The 18651-nt window shown below is 46.8% G+C and overlaps 1 protein-coding gene across 5 annotated transcripts in view; it reads left to right on the forward strand.

Moving 5' to 3' along the window:
- Nucleotides 1-18651, forward strand: part of Shank2 (SH3 and multiple ankyrin repeat domains 2) — a 434250-nt gene that overhangs the window by 8137 nt on the left and 407462 nt on the right. For all 5 annotated transcript variants that reach the window (XM_050137009.1, XM_050137013.1, XM_050137010.1 and 2 more), the window contains exon 2: nucleotides 17243-17343. The gene's annotated coding sequence lies outside the window, so the exon portion shown is untranslated. The remainder of the gene's footprint in view (nucleotides 1-17242; nucleotides 17344-18651) is intronic.

Consider the following 18651-nt stretch of genomic DNA (forward strand, 5'->3'; position numbering starts at 1 on the left):
TAGAGTACGTAGGCTAGGAAAGGCTAGGGGAAAGCGGTCTTCATCTGCGCTTCTGTGGGGGAGTCACTGTCCCTGCTGGGTGAAGGCTTCCCGGTGTGGCTACCCTGAGGTTCCCCATGCTCCCACCATTAACCCTTCTGCATGCTGTGTAAGCGAGCCCAGCAAGCTCACTGGTTCCTTGGGGTGAACTTGGGTGGCCTCGAACTTTAGTTTGTCATTAGGACCTTGAGAGGGTGGACATTCCTAAGGAAGGGATTTAAACAGCACTTGCCGTCAGAGGCTTTGGAGACCCAGCAGCTGGACACTGTGGGCCTGGGAGTGACGGGTTTCCCCGCAGGAGGCACAGACCTTGTGCAACTCAGGTTGGCATTTCCAGGATGTTTGCTGAAGCTGGGTGCAGGAGGGCATGGGGGGTGAGTGGCCATGGGTACATAGTGAATTTTCTATTGAAAACAAACACAGAGAGGGACATTCCTGAAGTCCTGGCAAGGCCAGGAATTGCTGTTAATAATTCTCTACACACAAGGACAGATGTCTCACGACTGTTTCTGGAGCTCCTTGAGGGGAGAGGTGGTAACCCCGCCATTCCTGGAACTCAGGGACAGCCCATTGTCAGAGCAACAGAAAACACCTACCTCTTGTTTATTCTGAGTCTTTGGGCGTCCTGGTGGGGAATGTCTCAGTCTCCTGGCTCTATGGGTCATGCTGGGTGGCTGTGGGTTTTCTGCCTGGCCAGGGCTGTACCCTCCTCTTGTCTGCTCCGGTCATTTTGAGATGACCTGCTTTTGACAAGGTTTGGGGGATGTAGGAGAGACTGTAGGTGAAGGGGTTGAGATGTGTATGTCAAAGCACCGGGCCACTTAACCCTGAGGCTGCAACACGTATAATGGCTTCCAGTCTGGCTTCAGTACTGGGGAGCTAACTTCCTGTGGCTGCAGCTTCATCCTTAGCTCAGTTTGGGCAGGGGTGGCTGTGGCCCTGTATTAGTTACTTCTCTCGCTGCTGTGACAAACACGGGACAGAAACAACTAAAGGAAGGAAGAGTTTGCTCTGGCTCCCAGTCTGAGGATGCTGCCATCATGGTCTGGAAGTCATGGTGGCAAGAGTGTGGGGCAGCTGGTCACATTGTATCCATAGACAGGAAGCAGGCAGATGAACACTGGCGCTCATCTTTCTCATTTTTGTTCTCTGTGGGACCCGAGTCCACGGAATGGTGCTGCCCCACTCAGGGTGGGTCCTCCCATCTCCGTTAAGGAACTGAAACTCTCTCGCAGGCATGCTAGGCGATTGTAGATCCCGTCAAGCTGAGAGACAAATTAGCCATCACGGACCTGGTTTCACAGGGTGCTGCCCTCCCTCCACCTGCTCTTTAGGACAGCCAGGGTCATCTCAGGTCAAAAGAGTCCTCCCGGTTGTCTCCATCCATTTCTCTCTCTTTCTTGGACCTTCACAGTGGCCGTAGTGGGAAAGTAGTTGTGATATTGTGTGGGGAGCTCTTGGTCATTCAGTGCCGCATCATACTCATTCCAGCCCTGAGAACAGTTTCCATGACACCCTCCCTCTTCTGGGGTAAAGAGATAGAGGCAGAAAATACTGAGTCTGATTAAGGTCATATGGCTGGGATGGGACCAGGCAGTCACCCGCCATCATGAGGAGCCTTCGTCACTACATTTCTTGGGAGAACGCTGGCTTGTTTTTCTGTTTCTGATTGGAGGGAAACATTGTGATTCTCAAACGTGGGGCCAAGACACTTAGGATCTCAGGGCTCCTGTGACCTCTTACACCAGGATTCAGGAACCCAGAGAGTGTTGTGTGTCCGTCTACTCTGTGGGAAGAGGACTGGGAGTATGACCCAGGGATAGAGCACTTGCTTAGCACGGGCAAGACCTGAGTTAAATTCCCACCACTGGAAAAAGAGAGGGGGTTGTGGATGCGGGCTGGCGGTACAGTGAGGGCACAGCCCTGGATTCTATTCTTGGCCTCGTCAAAAAGTTAAAAAGGAAATTGTAAAAGAAAAGTTTAAATATGCATTCATATATTTTTAACATTAGTATTAAAGTTATTAGCTTTTAACATAAAAATTTCCCACAATATAGTAATTCTGAACAAGTAAAATCTACTTCTTTAAATTTTTTTTACATTTTATTTTAATTAATTAAGTGTGTGTGTGTGCATGTGTGTGCATGTGTGCGTGCATGAATGTACACATATGGTGGTCAGAGGACAACCTGCTGGAGTTGGGGTTTGCGTTTCATTATGTAGGTCCTGGGATCAAACTCAGATTATTCTGCTTGGTGACAAGTTCCCTTTACACTCTGAGCCATCTTGTGGTCCCAAAACAACTGTCATGGTTTTGTTGTCAACTTGACATATCTGTGAAGAAGCAACTTTGATCCAGGAATTGCTTCCATCAGATTGGCCTGTGTGCAAATCTGTAGGACATTTTTGATTAAAGATTGATGTGGGAGGGCTACACCCTCTGTGGGAGATGCCACCCCTGGGCACGTGATTCAGGGCTACTTAAAGCAAAACAGATGGCATTTAATCCCAGCACTTGGGGAGTCTGAGTAAATGTGGGTTTCTAAGTTTGAGTCCAGCCTGGTCTACAGAGAGAGTTCTTGGACAGCCAGGGCTACAAAGAGAAACCCTGTCTTGAAAAAACAAAACAACAAAACAAAAAGAGCAAGCAAGCTGAGCAAGTCAAGCAAGTCAGGAGGAGCAAGCCTGTAAGCAGCATTCCCCACCAGCCTTGCTTCAGTTTCTGCTTCCAGGTTCCTGCCTTGTGGAGTTCCTGCATTCACTTCCCTTCATGATGAACTGTGAGCTGTAAGCTAAATAAACCCTTTCATCTCCAAGTTGCTTTCAGTCAGTTTTTGTGTCACAGCTACAGGGAGCAAACTAGAACACCAAGTATTTTCCAAAATGAAAGCAACGCTTAGAAGAACATCAATCCAGACTGTTTTTGCAAAGCTTCTGTATGGCCTGACAGTGCAGACAGAGCTGGCCTCTTGTCTCTGCTGCCGAAACCTGCTGTCTCGGTCTTACTCATGCAGCCTCTGGCACAGTCCACTGTACATGGAGCATGAGACGATTATTAAATTAATTACATCTTAATATTATTGCGAACATGATTTGAAAGGGCCGTGGGGAGCCTTTAGTGTTTCCTGGATCACACACTGAGAATCACGGGAGTGAGCTGCTCAACCTCAGGAGCAGGATCTAGAATTGAGAGTCAGGTTTGCCATGTGGGAGTTGTAACAGTAAATGCCTCTTTTCTTGCCATTTGAGATGTATTTGAAATTTGTTTTGGGGCTCTAGATGGTCACCAAGGGTCCTCATCTGGAGGAAAGGTTTCAGAATCTAGGATTGTAGAGGCAGGCAGGGCCATCTTCCAGGCTGTAAAATGGATGAGGCTGGATAGTGCCTTTGAGGTCTAGAAGGTGCAAGTAGAACAGTTGACCAGTTTTTAAAGAGAGACAAGCTGGATGTCAAAAAATTTCCTCCATTGGCATGGGGGTGCTGACCAGGCAACATTTACCCCTCTTTCCAGGTTCCAATGACAAACCAAAGTTCAGTTCCACCAAAGTTTACCCTGGGGACCAACGAACTTATTGCCCTTACTTACAGGAGCCCAAAGGACCCTAACACAGCCACATGGCAAGGTCTATATGCAGCGTGGATGGAGTCTTCTGAATGGCTACAGATGGCGACATAGATGGAGCCTCTTTCCTAGTCTTTCCAGTGCCTATCCTCTGGCCCTTCCCAGAGGCCTTGAGGCCATGTGTAATTTAGGGCAGAGTTGCATACAACTGTTGGGAAGTGTGGCTGGATACTCGGGTGAGGGTCCCACAAGCCTCCCCATCTCCTCCCTGACAGGGAATGTCAACAGTCACGTCCAGCCATCGCCATCATGACTTTTCTTGCCAAGACAGCTGAGCTCATGAGGATGACAGCTATTTGGTTTGGAGGGCATTGATGTCCAGCAGTGGACAAGTGGGGACAGGATCTCAGCGAGGCCTCTGCAGGTGTTGACTGCCAGACGAAGGATTGGCTGAAGAAGTTTTCCTGGAGCTGTGTGACATGGGCTGGAGCAGTGACAAGATGGGCAGGGATCAGGGGCTCTGCCTTGTGAGACTGTCCAGGCAGGGGTACCGTTAGCGTGCGCTGCCTGGGGTGGGGAAAGAACTAGAACGGGAGGGGAGTGGAATGTGGGCCTGCCGTGCACCATTGCTCAAACCTGGGTGTGGGTTAGGGGAGGAGGTGCCTGAATCCATCCACAGGTGGGGTTGGGTGGGGTGAGTGACTGTCTTCTCTTTTGAAAAGATTTTCGTTTTTACGTATATATGTGTGGGTATGTGAACCTGTGTGTGTGTGTGTGTGTGTGTGTGTGTGTGTGTGTAAACCTGTGGAGGTCAGAGGAGAGCGTCAGATCTCCTGGAGCTATAGTTATAGGTGGTTGTGAGCACCTGATGTGGATGCTGGGTACCAAACTTGGGTCCTCCGCAAAAGCAAGCAGGCATTTGGAAGAGCTGAGCCATCTCTCCAGCCCCATGACTTTCTCCTTTAGATTTATTTGCTGTATTTTATGTGATGAGCACTTGTCTGCATGTATGTATGTATGTATGTATGTATGTATGTATGTGTACCGTGTGTGCCTGGGGAGGGCATAAGAGGTCATCAGATCCCCTGGAACTAGAGTCATGGATGGTTGTGAGTCACCATGTGGGTGCTGGGAACTGAGTCTTGGTCTCTGGAAGGGTGGCAAGTGCTCTTAACTGCTGAGTTATCTCTCTGGTCATGGGACTTTTTTCTCAAAAGCGTAACCATATTGTAAATTCTGTGGCCACATGCTTGTTTATAACCGAGGCTAAGTAAAATAGCTAACGACAGTTTATTTAAGCTGGTAAGATAAGTTGCATTCAACACTTAAACTTCTCTCTGACTTGGTTTTCGACCATTGTGACAGTTCATATCTCCTGCTATGCACCTTTGAGTCATCTTTGGCCTCCTGAGGCTCGTCCTGCGGTTAGATAGGGCTTCCCACCTCCACTGCAGCACGGCAGAGCTATTTCTCACCCGTGAGTTTCATTCTTGGTGTGGTGCTCTTGGCTTTTTAGTTTCCCTTCAGTTCGGAGAGCTCCCTTAAGGAGTTCCCTAAAGAAAGGACAAGCCTTTCTTGTAGGTCAGTGCTAAAAAACTACTACAAACTTTTTCTTGTTGGGGAAAATCTCCATCTCCTTTTCACCCGCGAAGGACAGTTTTGCTGGGTATAGCTGGTGAAAATCTGGTGAGTCCTATGAGCCTTCCTTGCCTATAAAGAGTTACTTTTATCTTTCCACCTTCAAAATTCTATCCGTGTTTGATTTTGACCAAAGACCTTAAAAGAAACCATGGCCCAAACCAATCCAAAGAAACTAAAAAGAATGTGGAAGAAAATGCACCCAAAGAAACCCCATGGAGGCCCATGGCAGTCAAACTGAGTTTGTGTGTTCTAGCATTACCAAAGGGAAATCATTTCACAGGGATAAAGAAGCTAGGCAAGTCCGTCAATAGTGCTGGAGACAGCAAAGTTGTTTTTGGATATCTGCCGGGGAATTGTCATTTGCAAGGACCTGCAGGACAAAGGCAGCATTGTGGAAGATAGTCCCTGGGAGGAGAACATCCCATGATGCTTGGGGCACGGGTGGAAGAGCTTCCTTATAGAGACTGACTGTGAGATGGACAGAAGGGAACCATGAAGAGAGTCCCTAGAGGCCTTGGCTCTGTAGCCTTCCACACCCTGCCTCTCCTGTTCTGAAGCCCGTTACCAAGAGAGGACAAAGAGCATCACTATTCTTTCCTGTAAGATGGGAGACCAGAAGTGCTTGCATGCTAAGATTAGTCTAGGGAAGACACAGGCAGGATTAGCTGTCTCAGAGGCTTCACCCAAGTGCATGATGATGAGGCCCTGGTGACAATGTGGTTATGAAGAGCTAAGTCTGTGGCTCGTGGGTTTGTTTGACACCTCCCTCACCTGGCTTTGGTCATAATCTAACTTTGTTCTTTGGGTCTGGGCTCAGCACATCCTAGACAGCTGTTGGAAATGGCCAGGGGAAAATGGAAAGCTGTTTTGAGGGATGGAGGAGAGGAATATGGGGGACAGACATGGAATACGGAAAAATATTGCAGGCTGACTGCTGTCAACCCACATGAGGGAGGAACACAAAGTGAGGACGAGGGATATCACAGGGCAGGTGACTTCCTAGAGGAGGGAGCAGCCCAGCTTAGTTGAATGTCCTCAGAAATCCAGGGTGGTCCTTGGGGATAACTGAGTGCTGATAATTTTAGAGTTGACATCATGGCTGAAGCCGGGACATTCCCTGTCCACACACCTCTTAGGATACTGGCCATGCGCACTGAGACAATGGGCACGGGTGGTCACAGGCATACTGCTGGAATGGGCATTTATTGAATGAACAAGTTATTCACAATACACCAGAAATCCCATCATTCACAGCTACAGAAGACCGGCTCTGTGCCTGGCTCTGTGCTGTGTCATTTGGCTGCCATCAGCCACTGGAACTTTCTGTGCTCTAACCGGAATCTTGGCGATGCAGTAACAGGGAACAGGGCACAGTGGGTGTGTGAGCCTCAAGGTCATGCCTTCCTAAGTCTGTGTGTAGTTTTTGTAGTAGATGAGATTTGTCCCAGGTTGGACCCTGTGAAACCTGTTGCCAAGCCAGGCTCTTCGGGGCCTCGTCTGTCTTTCCAGACCAGCCTCTTCTCACCTGTGTGCTCCATAATGGGAAGGATGCTCCAGCCAATTGGAGCAGCTGCAGGGAAGGCCCTGCACTGCCTGGGAGGCGTGTCCCGCGCTTCCTCCTCCATCTAGGCTGTGGCCATTGAGCCATCTCTCCCTCTCCAAGAGTTTAATTTTAAAATGTGATGGTAAATGCTGCTGTTTTCTTAATTTCACTATCAGATTGCATGGAGATCTGATAAGGAGTGGGAGTGGTGGCTCAGTGGTTAAGAGCACTGGCTGCTCTTGCAGGGGACCCGGGATTGGTTCCTAGCACTTATCTCGATTTACAGCCATTTGTAACTTCAGTTTCAGGGCAGCTATCTCCCTCTTCTGGCCTCTGAGGTCACTGCACACATGTGCTACACAGACATACATACAGGCACACACCCAGACACATAAAATAAAAATAAATAGATCTTAAAAAGAATGACGACTCTGGGGTTTGATGATAGAGACCTTGCTTAATAAGCTCTAGGCCCCAGGTTCCACACTCACTGCCTTAGATATGCAAGTGATGTTTGGATGTTTGGTGGTATCTTGAGCTGCCAAGCCTGTTTATTGGTTTTCTCCCTTCTTTCCTCTCTTTCTCCTACCCCCTCCCTCATTCCAGTGCCAGGCCTATAAGTCAGACAAGTTCTATGCCACTAAGCTTCATGCCAACCCTAGATAATTCTATTTTTCCTTCTAATCTTATTTACTTATTTATTTTTAGTCTGCAATATATACTACCAAAGCAGTTTTTGCATTTTTTATGTATTCTTTGAGAATGCCACATGTTTACAATGTGCTTTGATGATACTTTGCTATTCCCCCCAACACTCCTCTCCAACTTCCTTCAGACACCTCCCTCCTCTCCTTCCCCCACCCCAACTTCATGTCTTCTTCTCTTTCTCCTTTTTTCACCCATGGAGTCCAGAGTTAGTGGTACCTGAATGCCCATGGTCATGAATCATCCTCTGAAGCATCGTCAATCCACCCAGGGCCACATTCCTGAAAAAAAAAAAAAAAAACAACCAAAAACCTGATTTTCCTTTCTTCAGAAGCCAGACATTCTCAATAAATTTCTCATCTATGGTGGCAGGATGGAGGGTGGAGACTCCCAAGGCTCTCCCTCACTCATGCTGGGATGCTGACTGGCTTGATTTTCTGCAGGCAACCACAGTTTCCAAGTTCAAGGATGCAATGACCTTGAAACATCCTGAAAATATCATAGTTCCACATTTTTTCCTGATTTCTGGTTCTTATAGTCATATTGTCTCCTCTTCCGTGATGTGTCCTGAGCCTTGGTGGTAGGGGATGTGATGTAGATGTCCCATTTGGGGCTGAGCACTTCCCAGACATTTATTGTCTGCACTTCGACAGATTAGGAGTCTCTGTATTGACTGCTATCCACTGCAAGAAGCTTCTCTGATGGATCTAATCTATGAGTATAAAGATAAATATTTAGAGGCAGTTTGATACTGTATATATTTAGCCAAGTTCCCCCAACCCGGGTCCTGTGATCTCCCCATCATGAATTCTAGGCCAGAATATCTGATGTATGTTTCCTCCTGTGGAGTGGATCCTAGATCCAAGCAGAAAGTGGTTGGGTCCTCCGTAACATTCATACCACTATTGCATTCACAGCGTATTTTGTTGTGGCCCACGGGGCTCACAGCTAGGCATACTGTTGAGTACATTCTCCCTCAGAGCCTACACAGCAGTTTTGGATGCTATGACAGCTCTCCAGTGGGGAGGAAGCTTCTGTTTTGGTACCAGCTCACTTCCAAAGTATGTGGTGTCTTCAGCAATTGAAGCACAATTAATAAAAACTCAGAGACAGATATTGGGGTTCAACCTGAAGACCAGAAAAGAAAACCAGTCAGCCACTGATTTTTACTTCAACCTCAGTCCAAAAAATGGTGATACTGCCTCCAGGGAACCTCAGAATGAGACTGTGACTGAGAGCTGTCTCCTCGAGCCCTATAGTCCTCTCTAGTTCTGGGATTAAGGGAGTGCACCACTACTGCCTGGTTTCTATTGCAAGCAAGTGTGGCTACTGGGATTAAAGGTGTGTGTCATTGCTGCCTGGTCTGTAAGGCTGATGAGTGTGACTGTTTTGCTTTTCTGATCTTCAGGCAAGCTTTATTTATTAAAATACCAATGAAATGCCACCACAAGCAATAGGGTCTTATCACTGGGTGCTGGTGGTAACCAGGAGCAATGGGCAGCAGCTTGTGTTGTTAGCAGAGGGAGTCTTGGAACACCTCTGACCAACAACTGGAAGGGAAGACAGTATCCCTTACCCAGTGCTGGGGATTTTGACAACCTGTGGCTTCTGGGAGGAAGGTAACTTCATTTAAAATATGTACTTTAATACATGACAAACTGGGTTTAGTTCCCAGCACCCATGTGCCATCTCACAACAGTCTTTAATTCAGTTCCAGGAGATCCAGCGCCCTCTTCTGGCCTCTGGGTACCAGCCATGCATGTGGAGCATATACATGTATGCAAGCAAAACATTCATACTTCAACCTCAATTTATTTAGACATAAATAAGTCTAAAGAGGTTTAAAAATTAAATACATACATACATACACATATGTATGTATTCACATGTATGTGTATATGTATGTATACATTTATTTGAAAGCCTATAAAATACTTGAGGAACAGACCTGGTCAGTCACCCTCATCAACTTAGATCATGAAACCCAATATGGACAAATTCAACAGAACTGCCCATGCATGCTTCAGCATTGCTAGGACATAAATTTCATTCAATTCAATTCAAACTTTTTATTTATTTATTTATTTTACAAAATGCTAAGTTTACATGATTCTTTAGTGTTTGTGGTTTTGCATTAAAGTCCAGGTCCAGGAAAATGGGACCTTAAATAGCCACCTTTAAAAGATTCAAATTTTATTTGTTCTTTGCCAGTCTCACACGTACGTAATACATTTGGTCACACATCCTCACCACCACTTATCCCCATTTCACCCCGCTCAGTCCTGCTCCTCAGGGCGAGTCTCCCTTCTACCTTTTTGTCTGGTTTTCTTTTGTGACCACTGAATTTAAACAGGCATGGAGCTGTCAGCAGAAGCATGGGCAACCCAGTCAAGGCCAAAACACTGAAAATAGGGAGTCCTCCCCCAGCAGCCAGGACTGCCAGTAGCGGGGGCCCATGAGCCTCTCCCTTCTCCAGTATTTTATTCCATTTCGTTGTCATATTGTCTTGCTCACCTCCAGGACAGGGTTGGGTAGCATTGTCAGGAGCGGGCATTGGTTGGTCCTGATTCTGGGGAGTGATGTCATCTCTCACTCTGAGGGTTTGGTTTTGTAATAACACTTTACTGGGCTGAGGAAGTTCGTAAGGCGTTGGAGCCGGCAAGTGCTTTTCCCACTGCTGTTGAGATGCTAATCGCTTCTTTGCCATTTATTCCGTTAGTGTGGTGTGCGGCACTGAGTCCTGGACACTTTCCTCTTGGGATTAATCCTGCTCGGCAGGGTTCACTGTCCCCTGTTCCTGCTCCTGGACAGCTGGGATTTCCTCAGCTTCTGCAGGTGCATTCTCAAGAGGCCTTGGGGTGTGGTGTAGGTTTGGGATGGGGATGATACTGGCCTCTGACAAGTTGGGAAGTGTTCACTTCCATTCTCAGAGGAGACCGAGGAATCGGCCCGAGTTTCTTCAGCACTTAGCATTTGTCGAGAGGCCACCTTGGCCTGAGGTTTTCTTTGTGGGAGTTTTCAAATGATTAATTCAGTTTCTGCTCATTAGAGATCTGCCCAGATTGTTTCTTTACAAAAATATTAAATTGTCTGTGTCTGTGTGTGCAGAAGAGTTTAGGGCCATGGAGGCCTGAGGTGTTGGGCGCCCTGGAGCTGTCTGTTGTACCAGGTGGTTGTGGTTATGAACTGCTCAGTAGAGGTACTGGGAATGGAATCTGTGACTTTGTTTCCCATCCAGAGGCGTGCTCATTCGAAGTTGCTCAGATCCCTACTCCCTGTTTCCTGGTGTGATCAGTTCCCAATACTGTCCTTCCCCTTCAATCGCTTGACACCCCAACCTTTCCTCTTCTCCATCATTGGCCATCCCGACCCCATACTTTCCTTCAGTAGAGAAAGGTTCTTTAGCTGTCCAGCTCTTCAGATAAGTAACTTGGCCCTCCTTGACCCTCGTGACTTTTTCAGTCTAGTCTGGATGGATTTTGCTTTGATTGTCTTGTTTCCATTCCTTCTGGGCCCTTCATCTTAGTCTGCCTTTCTTTTTCTACACCTGCTGACAGAAGGCTATGCTACTTCTGAGGTGAGATTTTTCTAGCAGCTCCTTTTGGTGTTGGGTGTTGAGTGCTTGCTGGGCAGGCGCTCTGCTGTGGAGCTGTGTCCCGGGCCTGCTTCTTCCTTTCCATGTAGATACCCACAGACAAAGGTTCCCTCTTGAGCAGTGCGGTGAAGAATCCCCCATGGTTTGTTTGAATGGGGTGATGGGGTGTCAGAGGCAGCAAAGCTCTGCTTGAGGGGCACATCTGTAATCACAGCACTTGGAAGTAGAGGAAGGAACATCAAGAGTTCTATATCATCCTCTGCCACATAGTGAATTTGAGGCCAGTCTGTGATACGTGAGATCCCGCCTCAAAACATCAGGCGAGGGAATCTGGGGAGATGGCTCAGTGTTTAAGAGCACTGGTTGCTCTTACAGAGAACCTGGGTTTGGTTCCCTGCTCCTCCATGACAGCTCACAACCATCTGCAACTCTAGTTCTAGGGGCTCTGATGTTTTCTTATACATTCAGGCAAAACAGCCACACATAAAATAAAAATAAATAAATAATAAACATTTTAAAAGGGAGCAAAAAAAAAAAGCAAACAAACACCTTACTCAAACTCCAAATCAAATTTAAATTAAAAACAGTTTTCCATTTAATTTCCCCACCAGCAATGTCTGTATGATCCAGTTCCATCCAGTTCTTCTGCTTTCTTGACAACAGACAGCATTAATATTTTTTCTTTTAGCTATCCTGGTAGGCGTAGAGTCATAGATTATTGTAATTAGTGTATTGACTGTGAGGCCCCTTTTATCGTTGTGATATGAGTGGAAATGGCCGTCATAAAGGTGCCTCATTCAGCTGTCGTTCACTTCGACTACACTGTCCCCCGTACCCTTCTCTTCTTCTGCCTCCCACTATTCTTTGTTCTCTCAGAGACTCTTTCTAGGATTCCCTTGGGAGAGAGAATGAGCCAGTGTCTTTCTGAGTTTGACTTATTTCACTTCATTTAATATCCAACCACATCTACTTTATTCTGCAAAAGATATTCCGTCCTTCATTATGGCTGAGTAATACTTCGTTATGTATCTGCCAATTTTCTTTACCTGCCGATGGACCTAGGCCCCTAATTTACTGTGTGGCACCAGATGAGGCCATGCAGGTGTCTCTGGTGTTGGTTCTGGCTCCTTCCCTAATCTTCCTGGGGTGGCATCTGCACCATCCTTGGCTGGGGATGAGCAGCTTCCGGGGAACTTACGGCTCTATGTTTCTTTCTTTGTAAAACACTGCCCCACATGTTCTGCCACATCTGCCCTGGATTGTCATGGTTTGGGGTTTCATTGCCAAGTGTTGAGTGCTGTGCATACTCAAGCGTGTGGCTTGCAAATGTTCACTCTGTGGTTTGTGTCAGGAGGGGAGCCTTTGGTCTCCCTGTGGTCCTGCCTTGGCTGATGCATTCCTGGAGTACACTGTCTGCAGGATCTAAGCAGGTGCCGCCTCACCTGCATCCGGAAGATTTCATTCTAGTTCTTCTGAAAGCGTCAAGTCTCACATTCCTCATAGAAGCCATTATACAGTTTCATGAAACTCTGTTCAAGGCAAGCTTGTTTGGCACTCTGATTTTTCCTCCGCATGTGCAACCCTTCTACTATTGTTTGCTGTAAACGACCCGGCCTCACTGAACGGTCTGTGCCCTTGCTAGGAACCAGCTGTGTGTGTGTGTGTGTGTGTGTGTGTGTGTCTGCATGCATGTGTGTACTCACTCACACATGTTTGTATGTACACATGTGGCTTTATTCCCTGGGCTCTCCACTTAGGTCTATAGCTGTGTTCCTTTCTCTCCACCAGAACCAGACAGACTTGATTACTGTGGCTATACAATAAAGCTTGAAATTGGGTAGATGGATTCTTCTAACTTTCTTCTTCTTTTTTTTTTTGTTTTGCAGTTGTATGTGTGTGTACATGTGTGTACTTATGTAAGTTGACAATCCAGCCCAGGGCTCCCATTGAATTAGACAAGTTGGAGAGATGGCTCACCAGTTAAGAGCACTGACTGCTCTTGCAGAGAACTCAGGTTCTATTCCCAGCACCCACTTGGTATATCACAGCTGTTTTTATATTCAGTTCCAAGGGATCTAGTGCTCTCTTCTGACTTCTGAAGGTATTGCATACACATGGTACACATACATACATGTAGGCAGAACACTTGTGCACATAAAATAAAAATAAATAAATCTTTAAAAAATAAACATGTAATTTATTTAATCACTGTGTAGAGTCTGAATACACCTCCTAAAATGCTTTATTTATACCTAAGAACTTCATTTTTTACACTTATTGATTTATTTTGTATTTATGTGGGGTGGCATAGGTGTGCACATGGAGGGCAGAGATCAATCCGGAGGAATTAGTTTTCTTCCACCACACAGGACCCAAGGGTTGAACTCAGGTCCAGAGGCTTGCCAGCAAGCACCTTTACCTGCTGAGCCATCTTGATGTCCCCTGAAGTATTTCTTTTCTTTTTTTTTATTTGGAGGGGGGAAGGGAGGGAATTCTGTAACATTGTGTTTTGTGGAGTTGGTTTTGATATTTATATGTTCATCTTTTTTTTGCATTGAATTATTAATTGTGCCCGTGTCTATGGTGTGCATGTGGAAGTCAGAGGTCAGCCTGGGTGAATCAGTTCTCTCTAGCCACCATTCAGGACCCAGGGGTTGGACTCAGGTCCTGAGATTTGGCAGCAAGCTTCTTTCCCTGCTGAGCCATCTTGCTGGCCCTGAATGCTCATCTTGTATCTCATGACCTCCATGACTTCTGTGTGATTTCTAGAAGATTTTTGAGTTTCTAGATTCCCTGTGGCTTTCTGTAACTGAGAAGCAGGGACCATTTGCTTCTAGATTGGTTTTACCTTTGCTACCTTGTTGCACTCCTGGGAGCATCTGGTGCTCCGCAACAGCAGGGACAGCTGGTGCCTTCACCTCACCCCAAGGGTACAGGCATTTCCTGGAAAGCACTTAGTTCCTTGGCTTCTTAATGACTGGTGGCTGAAGGGTTTCCTTGTAGATAGTGTCTATTAAGTTGAGGAAGTTCCCATCAAGTATGCTCTATCTACTATTGTCATAGTCATCTTGATTGTCTTGGATTTATGTTGCAAAATGTGTCTTCCATCATTCTATTTTCTGCCTGCCTATGGCATTATATTGGAAGTGAATTTTTGTAAACATTATATAATTATGTCTTTTAACAAGTTGCCCTGTCTTTTACTTAGCATAATTTTGACCACTTACATTTAAATGGAATTACTGCATGTAAGGGTTTGTGTTAGTTCTTTGATGTTTTTTGTTTTCTTTTCCTTTTTTTTCTATGGGTTATGTGATATAGGGTCTCATTTTGGCTTATCTGCGTGAAGAAGTGTCTTCCAGTGCATCTTTTCCTAACCAAGTGTTTGCTCTAGACACTGTACACACAGCGTCATCACCACTTGCTGTGAGGCTAGTATGAGTAATACACTTCATGTCCTTTTGTGACCCTCTGTTCTCCCACTTATAATTGCGAAGTATTTCCTCTATATACATTTAGAGTCATATCAGATATGCTACAGTTTTTTTATGTAACTGTCAAACAGATTTAGGAAATTTGGGAAGGGGAAGATTGCATATTTTTTATGTATTTTGCTCATTGTATGCATTTTCCCTTCCTGCTTCATAGTCCTTCTTCTTTAATCATTTCTTTGTTTGAAGAGATTACTTTAGCCATCTTTAAAAGATATTGCATTTATTACTATTGTATACATATGCCTGTATGTGTATAATGTGTGTGTGAGTGTGGTGCATGTGTCATAGAGCACACGTGGAGGTCAGAGGACAACTTCGTGGAGTTGGTTGCACCTTGATGTGCTGTTCCTTCCTGCTGCTGTGATGAAACACTTTACCCCAAAGACAACTTGGAGAGGAAAGTGCATATGGCTCATACTTTCAGGTCTCTCTCAGTCCTTAGTTGAGGGGAGTCAGGCAGGAACTTGAAGCAGAGACCATGGAAGAACACAACTTTCTGGCTCAATCACAGGCTCATGCTTAGTGGGCTGGGCCCTGCTACATCAGTTAACAGTAAAGACAGTCTTCCACAGGCATGTGCCCAGGTCAGACTCCTTCAGCCGAGACTGCCGTCTCGGGTGACTCTAGGCTATGTCAAGTTGACAGTCAAAGCTGTTAGGCCGGGTGGGTTCTGGAGATTAACTCGGGTCCTCGGGCCTGTACCCGGTTGAACCATCTTGGGTCCCCACTTGGGCCACCTTGACAACACAGCTGCTGGTGACAGATCCGTACGAGTGCTCATTTTGCTCTTCTCCCACACAGAGCATTGGCAGTCCCCTCTGTTTTCCCTTGCTAAGTCCGGTGCTGTCTTCTGACTTCGTGGTTTCATTTATTTGTCTGTTTACTTATTTATTTATTTTGGCTTTTCGAGGTTGGGTTTTTCTGTGTAGCTCTACCTGTCCTGGAACTAGCTCTGTAGATCAGGCTGGCCTTGAACTCAGAGATCCACCTGCCTCTGCCTCCCAAGTGTTGGGATTCAAGATGAGCGCCACCACCACCAGGCTTGACTCCATGGTTCTTGATGAGAAGTTTGGTCCTCTTTTCATAGTCCATGCCTTATATTTAAGGCATTGTTTTCCTCACCTTGTTTTCTAGACTTTTCTATTGGCACTAGTTTTCACACATTTAATAGTTTTGTAACTTGATATAAAATTTCATGGGTTTATTCTCTCCCTTTTCTTTCTCTTCTTCTGCCTTCCTCTTTCCTTTTCACTTTTAAGACAGGATTCAGTGTAGCTAGCTCAGAACACACTATATAGTCAAGGCTGGCCTTGAATTTCTAATCCCCTTGTCTTCAGTCTCTGGTGCTGGGATTTTAGATATGCATCTCCACCCTCAGCTAGCTCTTGTTTTCTGATGCTGCCTCCATCGAGAAGGCGGGCATGAGCCCTGCCTCACTTCCTCTAGGCAGAGCTAGAGTCCACAGCCCCTACAGACCCCCACCTGGAAAAGCTTCTGTCTTTATGGAAGGTGTGGGAATTTTACTGAGCATTGGTGGGGTCACCTTGTTGTCCGTGGACAGTGGTAGTAGCTCTGCTGCTCCTTATCTTCTGATGCTAGACCATAGCGCAGGGAAGAGCCACACTGTAGCAGCCTGGGGACTGGAGACCCAGGTTGCCTGAGATAGTCAGTCCAACCCTGGAGGGGAGGAGAGGATCCGTAATGCCAGTGGTGTTTTCCCGCTCCCCACCTCCCTGCTTGGCAGAGTTAGGGGCCCTGGTATACCCACACAGAGTAGAAGCCCAAGCTCTTACTTGGACTTGCTGCTGGGGCAGATAGGGTTCTTGATTCTAGATGTCTGGCCAGAGTTGCTAAAATGTCCTTTGACTGAAGACAGAGGACTTTGATTATGGGATTTCTCCTGTCCCACTGGGGTTTCTGGCAGGTTTGACATGACCGTGTGACTTTTCCTGGACGACATTAGCAATGCCTGTTCTCTCTGGATAGAGTACCAGTGACCAAAACACAGACCAAAGAAATCACTGCACCAGTGTCTAACTCAGTGGACCAGTGAGGCCACTAACAGGAGCGTGTGTGAGGAGTTCTTACAGGAAGATGCACGAGAGTTACTCACAGGAGCCGTGGGTGGGAGTGACATCTGCAGGAGCATGGATGACTTAAAGGCAGCTGCCATCACTGTCACCGGGAAGCCCCCCCCCCCCCACCACCACCACAGCATAGCTGACTCAGGAAAGCTGCACCCTGGGGGCTTCCTGCACAGCTTGCGGGCAGCTCCACTGATGAGTCCTCTCCCCAGCGCTGCCACTCTTCGTACAGCCTTGGCTGGGCTCTTGCTGGGCTTCTAACTTCCTCAGCTTTGATTTCCTTAGTCCTGGGCACCGTGGGTCCCTCTTCCCTCCCTGAGGTAATAGCTACCCAACAATTGGGAATGGGATGATGAGGTGAAAGAACCTAGGACACTCACATGGTCCACCTCTCTGCTTTGCATCTGGCATCTGGGACCAGCTATCCTGGGGAAGAGAACCAGCTCAGTTTTCCATTTGTCTAAAGGGGGAAAAAAACCAACTTGGTTTTTAAGCTCAGAAAAACTAAGATCTGTGGAAAGCTGGAATCTGTGTCCCTCGCAGTCCCACCTGACAGTGCCTTGGCTTCTGTCTTCACAGGTTTAGAAACTTCTCCACTCAGCCCACCTCCGCCATCCAGAGTGCAGACTGTGGTTGCTGTAAGGAGCTTTCCTGTGGGACCCGACGTGCTGACAGCTCTGGTGAGTGAGAGCTTGGTCTCCTTGTCCCACCACAGGGACAGCGCTGATGTTGCCCAAAATAAAACCATAAACTGGCCCCAAACATTGTTAGATTGTTTCTGAGATTTGTGTGTGTGTGCGTGTGTGTGTGTGTGCAGGTGCACATCTGTATGTGCACATGTGTTCAGTATTGGGGGTTTTCTTCTATAGTTTTCCGGCCTATGTTTTGAGATGAGGCTTGTTGCTAAGGTTGTAGTACAGGTTGTTTTTCTCCACCCTTGTGTTCACTGGCGTTACAGATGTGTGCTGCCCTGCTCACTGGCGTTACAGATGTGTGCTGCCGTGCTCACTGGTGTTACAGATGTGTGTGCTGCCCTGCTCACTGGCGTTACAGATGTGTGTGCTGCCCTGCTCACTGGCGTTACAGATGTGTGCTGCCGTGCTCACTGGTGTTACAAATGTGTTCTCCCATGCTCACTGGCATTACAGATGTGTTCTGCCATGCTCGCTGGTGTTACAGATGTGTGCTGATGTGCACAGCTTTACATGGGTGCTGGGAATCTAAACTCGGGTCCTCAGGCTTGGGTGGCAGAAACTTTATATTTTGTCTTCTGAGTCAGCTCCCCAGCCCCTACTGTGTGGCTTTCAAGTGTCCTCTTTGTAATAACACTGTGTCTCAATGTCAAAAGGTTGGGCATGCCCATGAGAGATGATTTTGAATATTTCGTTTTCTTGAAGCATTCTGGATTATCCCAAGTCATGTTCTCTACCTGCGTGTGTCCCAAACACCTGCCAGTGCTTCATTAGCCCAGAGGGTCCTCCATGCTTGGGACGGTCTTTTCAGGAGTGGGAGAGAGATCCTAAAGTAGATGTGGAAGGGTGGGGCTGGCAGTGCCTCTGTCCTGTGGAGAGGAGGCAGGGGGCTCAGGGTTTTGGTTTTATTCAGGGCTTAGACTGCAGTTCCAGGGCTGGTGCCTGCCCACTGCCTTTTTCTAGAAATAAAATGTTAGTTTGTTGATTGTGGTAAAATCGACACAACACAAACTTCCCATTGTAACAGTTTTCACTGGCTAGTTTGGTGGCTTCTCCTCTGTGATGCGGCCATTACTAGCGGCTTTCCAGAAGAAAGTTCCACTCCACTTAATACTCCGTCTCCCACCGCCATGCTTTCTGTGTAGACTTGGGACTCGACACAGGTGGAATCAGATCTGACCAGAGTGTGATGTCTGCTCCATGCTGTAGTGTGTATCTGAGCTTCATTCTTTCTATGCAATTGGGGAGGCATAGCGTGTGTTATATAGCTATGCCATGCAGGTGGGCATTTTCCTT

This window comes from Alexandromys fortis, unplaced genomic scaffold (genome assembly GCF_014885135.2).
Source record: "Alexandromys fortis isolate MF-2015 unplaced genomic scaffold, M_Fortis_MF-2015_v1.1 scaffold_3, whole genome shotgun sequence".
In the NCBI taxonomy this organism is placed as follows: domain Eukaryota; kingdom Metazoa; phylum Chordata; class Mammalia; order Rodentia; family Cricetidae; genus Alexandromys; species Alexandromys fortis.